Genomic DNA, 6842 nt, shown 5'->3' on the forward strand with positions numbered 1-6842 from the left:
CCTGCCCCTTCCCCCCCTCCCCAGGTGCTGGGTTCCCATCAGCTCTGGAAAGGGTCGGTGTGTCCCGAAGCCGGCAGAAAAACGGACGGTAGGCACATTTCCCCTCTAAATCTGGGCTCGGCAAGCAGCGCAGGCTGTCCCCGGCGGTTATCGCAGTGGAAAGGGACCCGCTCACATGTGAGGATCTCCCAACGGGAATGTTGAATGTCCTGCTGGATTAAAATGATTTACTACCTCGGGACGGCAGAAGGTCAGGGGCAAGTCGGGTGTTTCCTTTCCCTGCCACGCCACTTATCAGCAGATGAGATAACTTGGCTTTTGAGAGGTGGAAACATGGAATTGCTGGGAAGGCTGGGAACTCCGCGGTTCATTCAACTTGGCAACGAGGGCAGGTTTAGTGTATGAATTTTCCTCATGACCCACGGTCGCAGAAGTAGAAGCAGGGACAGATGAAGCTCTCCAGCCTGGTGCAGAGGAAGGGTTTGCACCTCAGGCTGCCGAGATGCTGCTGCACGGGGTGCTGTCTGTTGGCATCGCTGGGTAGCTCAGCAAAGGTCTGCACACACGGGAGCAACCCGGGACTTCATGCCGGTTTCAAGGATGTAGCTGGAGGGACCGGCGGGTGCTCAGTCGCAAATTGCTTAGCAAAATGTGTGTTGGCATCAGGTGGTGGTACTCGCCCACAGAGGGCTGTGCTGGGGTTGCTCATCTCAGAATGTGAGACTGGGGTCAGCCCCGTGGCTGGGCAGATGTGGTTTTATTCTGCTGCAGAGGGATGATACGTGGAATTGCTGTACCTGGAGCGTTTTGGCCTGGAAACGTGTCTGGGTGCTGTGTGTGCTGTGCAGGCAGGGAGCCTCGTCTGGGGAGGCCTGAGTGCTGTGACACGGGGCTGATAACGCAGGTGGGGTTGGGACAGCAAGTCTGGTGGGGGGCAGTGCTCACAAGTAGGAATATTTTGGTGAGGGTGACATTTAGCTCCGCTGCGGAGGTGCTGGAGGTGCTGGAGCTCTCTTTGGCAGACCCTGCTCTGTGCATCTTCTCCTCACGGTGCAGGTAAACCAGCTGGGTGGCACCTCACCCAACATGTGCGTGGGGACGGGGTGAGGAAGCAGGGGCACGTAGTCAGGGGTTAGGTTTTGTCACAGAATAAGCAGTAGCGCCGTGCTCTCAGCCAGTGGGAACTGTGTGGTGGCAGGAGTTGTTCTGGCAGCAGGGAGAGCCCTGTTGGTGGCTGAGTTACAGGTGAGCTCGGGGGAGGCTGCTGGGTTGCTGGTGAGGCCTTTTGAGGCGGGTGCTCAGTCGCAAATTGCTTAGCAAAATGTGTGTGTTGGCATCAGGTGGTGGTACTCGCCCACAGAGGGCTGTGCTGGGGTTGCTCATCTCAGAATGTGAGACTGGGGTCAGCCCCGTGGCTGGGCAGATGTGGTTTTATTCTGCTGCAGAGGGATGATACGTGGAATTGCTGTACCTGGAGCGTTTTGGCCTGGAAACGTGTCTGGGTGCTGTGTGTGCTGTGCAGGCAGGGAGCCTCGTCTGGGGAGGCCTGAGTGCTGTGACACGGGGCTGATAACGCAGGTGGGGTTGGGACAGCAAGTCTGGTGGGGGGCAGTGCTCACAAGTAGGAATATTTTGGTGAGGGTGACATTTAGCTCCGCTGCGGAGGTGCTGGAGGTGCTGGAGCTCTCTTTGGCAGACCCTGCTCTGTGCATCTTCTCCTCACGGTGCAGGTAAACCAGCTGGGTGGCACCTCACCCAACATGTGCGTGGGGACGGGGTGAGGAAGCAGGGGCACGTAGTCAGGGGTTAGGTTTTGTCACAGAATAAGCAGTAGCGCCGTGCTCTCAGCCAGTGGGAACTGTGTGGTGGCAGGAGTTGTTCTGGCAGCAGGGAGAGCCCTGTTGGTGGCTGAGTTACAGGTGAGCTCGGGGGAGGCTGCTGGTTGCTGGTGAGGCCTTTTGATGTCCTCCTGGTGTGTAGAGTCTGAGAAGTGTGGGAAGGAGGAGAGGTAGATGGAAAAACGAAGCACTGCAGTCATGGCAGGGGGAAAAGTAATGTTTTGTGGAGCCTCAGCTCTGTGCAGGGGGCTCGGCAGGTCTGCCCTGTGGGGAGCCTGGAAGGTGGAAGGAACAATAACAAGGTGTCTTAATTATAGGCCTCCTCCCCCTTTCGTTCTCGGTTTTATTTTCAGTTTTTTACAGTTACCTTACTTCCTTTGGAGATGCAGAGAACACAGCTGGTCTTCTGAGTCTGTCTTTGCTATGCCAGAGCCTCGAGCCAGCCAACTTCAGGATGGAAAATACTTATTTTGCAATAGTGATAAGAAGGATCAACAGCGTGTTTTGTTGCAGACTTTCTCCCAGGGAAGGGAAGTTTAATGGAACAGCTTTACAGTACATGGGAGTCAGGAAATGAAAACAGGTCTCAAGTGCTGATGACCAAAGTGCTTTATCTAAAATGCTCTCAGCTCTCCTAATTCTGGGTGCTTCTTTTATAACAAGGGGATGTTTTTCAAGTTGGCACTGTCTATTTGGTCACATACACTCCTTCAGTCTGTCTCAGTCTGGACCAGGTATTTCTCCTTAACGATTAAATCTGATCACAGTAAAGGAGCTGCTTTTTCTTTCACTTGTGAAAACGAATGTTTGTAAATTAAAGCCTAGGAAAGGATAAGCTAGGAAGTAGGCATAATGTAGGTAGGATGCTCTGCTGAGGAGTAGCAGACAATCTGGTTATCTGTCAGCACTAGCTTGCTGTACAAAATCCTCAGAGTATGTGTAGCGAGTCAAAGGAATGAAGTAAACAAAGCCAAGACTTTTGTTTTTTTAAATAGTGGCCTATGTGTGAGCAGCATGGGCTGCACGTGTCTCTGGAGGAATTTGGGTTCTTCAGGAGTGCTTTTAAGTGCTGACTTGATTTATTGTGGGCTGCTGAAGAGGACTTAGGGAGTCTCAGGTATCATCCAGGTTTTAAGCTTGGGGAGGGAAATCCTGAAATTGCTCTCTGGAGAGGCTGGTTCCCATTGCGGCAGAGAAGGAGCCCCAGGTCCCAGGAGGGGCTGCTGGAAGCCACCGTGGGTTGTATTCAGGTTTTTGGTGTACCATTTCCAGGGATCATCCAGGAACAAGGTGCCTGAATCCCACAGATTTTCCAGGGCTGCCTGAACTCCTGGTGTTCCTTTCGATGCACCAGCCTTCATCTGCACTTGGCGAGCAGGAAGATTAATTAAATAGGAGTGACAGAGTGAGCTGCGACGCCTCTGCTGGCACCACTCAGGGCAGTGCAGATGTTGCAGGTGAGGTGAGGAGGCACTATCCTGAGGACTGGTGCCAGGTGAGTTTTCAAGTGAAAGCTGGGCACGTGCACAGCCAAACTGAGCATCTGCCTGTGCTGGCTGGAAGTGACCTGGCAGGGTCAGGCCTGGCTGAGAGGCACTGGGCTCTGCAGGGAGGTTTTGCCATTCCTTTTAACAAAACCTGTGGTACCATGCAGGCACAGATGGGTGCTTTCAGGGGTGTAACATGTAACATCACAGTTCTACCAGTGCTTATTCCATATAGCTAGATGGAAATCCCCATCTGATGAAGACTATCTACACCCTTATCAAGAGCTTTTTTTAAAAAACACTTTTTAGAAATGGCTTTCTTTTTATAATCATTTGTTAGTGGTTGAGATCTGGCTTCCTCTCTTATTATTTAGAGCACAGCTGATAAGCTGCAGGTATTTTAGGAGGGCCCCAGGCCTCTTGTTTTGCAGGTGAATGCTGGAGTGCTTCCCAGCATTCGGGCAGTGAAGATCTCATAGCGAAGTCTGCCCATTTCTGTTCCTCTTGGCAGAAGCAGAGCAGTAGCCTAGTCACTGGTACCCTGTGAAGACCTGGAACCCCAGCACCTCTGAATGGGTGTGATCAGCTCGAAGACCAGCAGTGCTCTTTCAAAGTCTTGTGCATAGTGAAGTTAGCTCTTTACTGCTGCCAGAACCACAATTCATTTATCTTGAAGGCTGTAGATACCTGAGGACTTTTCCGAACCCTGCTGCTGATGGTGCAGCACCAGGATGTTTCAGTGGCAATGCTGAGGGGAGAATTTCTGGTTAAAATGAAAGTTCTTCTGAGGTTTGTTTTGTATGTGGATGATAATACCTGCATCATTTCCACTGGGAATGAGCAGAAGCTTCCCTGCTGCGTGCTCCTGGGAGAACACGGCGGCTGCGAGGAGACACCTGCCTGCAGCAGTGAGGAGGGGGAGGCAGGGTGAGGAAGGTCCTGATGGAATAAGGAAAGCTGGAAGGATGGTGACACATGGACTGGTGGGTGTGTGCAGATTGCAAAGCTTATCTCACTGCAAGGAACGAAGCAAGTAAGTATTTGCCTGGGATATGGCTCTTCAAGATTACAGCAGTATGTGCTTCTCCTCCCTTCCTCCTGGGAGCCAAGCTCAGTTTCTAAGCTAAGGAAAAATCTACCAAAAAATCTACCAATGGGTCTTTCAGCCAGGATACTGCAGCAGTGGAGACTGAAAGGAATAAGGACCCTCATTCATTTGGCACTGGAGTTAATGTAGTTTCTGACATGGCTATGTGGTATTTAAAGTGTCACTGATGCGAGTTTGATGGCATTTTTGTACTTTGCTGACAGTGTGTACGCAACTGTCTACAGTGAAGTTGGGGGTCAAGAACATGGGGCATGCAGAAGCAGTATTGAAAAACTGCATTTCTCAACTCTGTGGTTCTTTGGGTAGGGAGTACCTGTAAATTTTTGCTGCCAAGGAGTGAAAACCCCACTCTCCCAGTGGTGAACAAGACCACATTGCCAGGTTTTCCAGGTACTTGATCTCACATGGGCCTCCAAATCTCCTTGAAACCAACTCTCCAGCAAGTGTGATGGCACAGTAGTGGATAACAGCACAGTGAGGCACACAATGTGTCTGATTTAGAGTCTGGTATAGAAATGACTTGGTTAAGGTGAGCCCCAGGGAGGTGACATCAGATTTTGGAGAAGGTCTGAAGTAAAACCCAAGGAATTGAGCATCACATCAGGTATGACAGGGTGAAGGCTTTTATTTTTTTGGCTTTTTTCAGCATGTGGTATTTGAAAAATGTGTGTGTAAGTGGGGGCCTTGCTTCTCCTGGAATAAATAGGTGGATCAGAAATGCAGAAGTCGTACTCTGCCAAAAGACAGCGGGGTCTGCTTCTGGATTAGCTGCATCCATGTCTGGACATATGGGAAAGATGATACTGGAGGTATTTATGTGCAAAAGCTGATCGTGGAAATGTGGCTTACATGAAGTAAGTGGAAGGGGAAGGACAGACTTATTTCTCCAAGTGCTGTTTCTGGATTAGCTACATAGGCAGACCCACAGAACAGTCCACTCGTCTTGCCACTGCGTTCCTCATATCCAGGAGCAGATTGACATGGCAAGGAAATCTCACCACTGAAATAGCACAGCAAAGCATTTGGCCCTCTAAAATGAAGCAACAGCCTTAGCAAACCCCACCAGGAGCACATGTAGGAAAGCTTGGCTGTCCTGGATGCTGCTGAGAATGGGGATGCTGCTGGAAAAACCCACAACTGTGTGCTTGGTTTGCAGGTATATGATGTCTGGCATGTGGAAATAAATCTTACTGACCAGTCCCAGAAAATGCTGCTGTTCAGCGTGGTTTGCATTGAATTACTAGCGAGTCGGATATAGTAACTGAGCTCATTCTGAGGAGTGTGAAATAGCAACACTTAGAGGAGAAAACACCTCTACAGACTTTGAGTCTGGCGCTAAATGGAAAAGCACTTGTTGAACTTTGAGAGTGGGACTGACATTTCAGACCGGGCGCCGGGTTCGCTTTCATTTCTGACAGCCCTTGAGGTCTGCATCAGGCCCGTTTGATCTTGTGAGCTGAGGCTGTTCCCAGCGGTCGCCCTCCTGGTCTGCAGTGCCGAGATGGGACGCAGCGAGTGCTGGGACATGGCTTGCAGGGCATGGTTTTGGTCCCAGCTCTGCCCCAAAGGTCTCTTTGTTCAGGCTCTCAGCTGCAGCGCAGGCGGTTGCTTTGCCGCATGATGCAAAAGGGAACAGAGATTTCTTTGTTGTCAGAGGCCAAGCTGCCCTGCCAGCAGAAATTGAGCCGAGATTAGCAATTTCAGCCGAAATCAGCACTTTCCCTTTCCAGATCTGGCTACCATTCTGTTGGTACGCTCAAGTGTGAATTTACCAGCAACGTGCACGGGCAGCGCTTCAGGCTTGTCATCCGGGGGGCAGAAGAGAAACCTTTCATTTTTCCTTAATAATGCCTTAACAACATAATCTGAGGTTAAAAGCTGCCCTTTCGGAGGGGATATCAGCTCAGATTGGTGCTTGCAGCAGCACTCATTGCATGCAGCAAAGTGAAGGAGTGCAGGAATCAGGCATCCTGCTGAGCCGTGACTGCCCACGATCCCTCTGCTTCCAGCTGAGGACAGAAAGTTTTGCTGAAAGCTATTCTCTGCCAAGGAAATTACCCAGAGCCTGCTGACTAGTGTCAGCGGCATGTGGGGCTGGACTGATGCTGCTGACATTTTAACTCTGTGCCTTGGCGAGCAGAAAGCACACTCAGCACTGTTTCGGGAAGCGGCGGTGGGAGCCGGCGCGGAGCAGGGCGCAGAGCCTGTTCCGTGGCGGGATGGGCTTGGAATGGCAGTGTCTTCCATCGGGTTGGCTTTGCACACAGGTTGCTGAGCTCAGTGACCGGCCACCCGCAGCAACAGGCACTGCTTTTTCCTTGCAGTACCTCAGCCCAAAGAACAGGATCCTTGTGGCAGCAGGAGGCAAGTGGCTAAAAAAAAGTGGAAAGGGAAAATCAATAAGAAAAC

The sequence above is a fragment of the Chaetura pelagica genome, unplaced genomic scaffold, assembly GCF_000747805.2.
Source record: "Chaetura pelagica isolate M959 unplaced genomic scaffold, ChaPel_1.0 scaffold642, whole genome shotgun sequence".
Lineage (NCBI taxonomy): Eukaryota > Metazoa > Chordata > Aves > Apodiformes > Apodidae > Chaetura > Chaetura pelagica.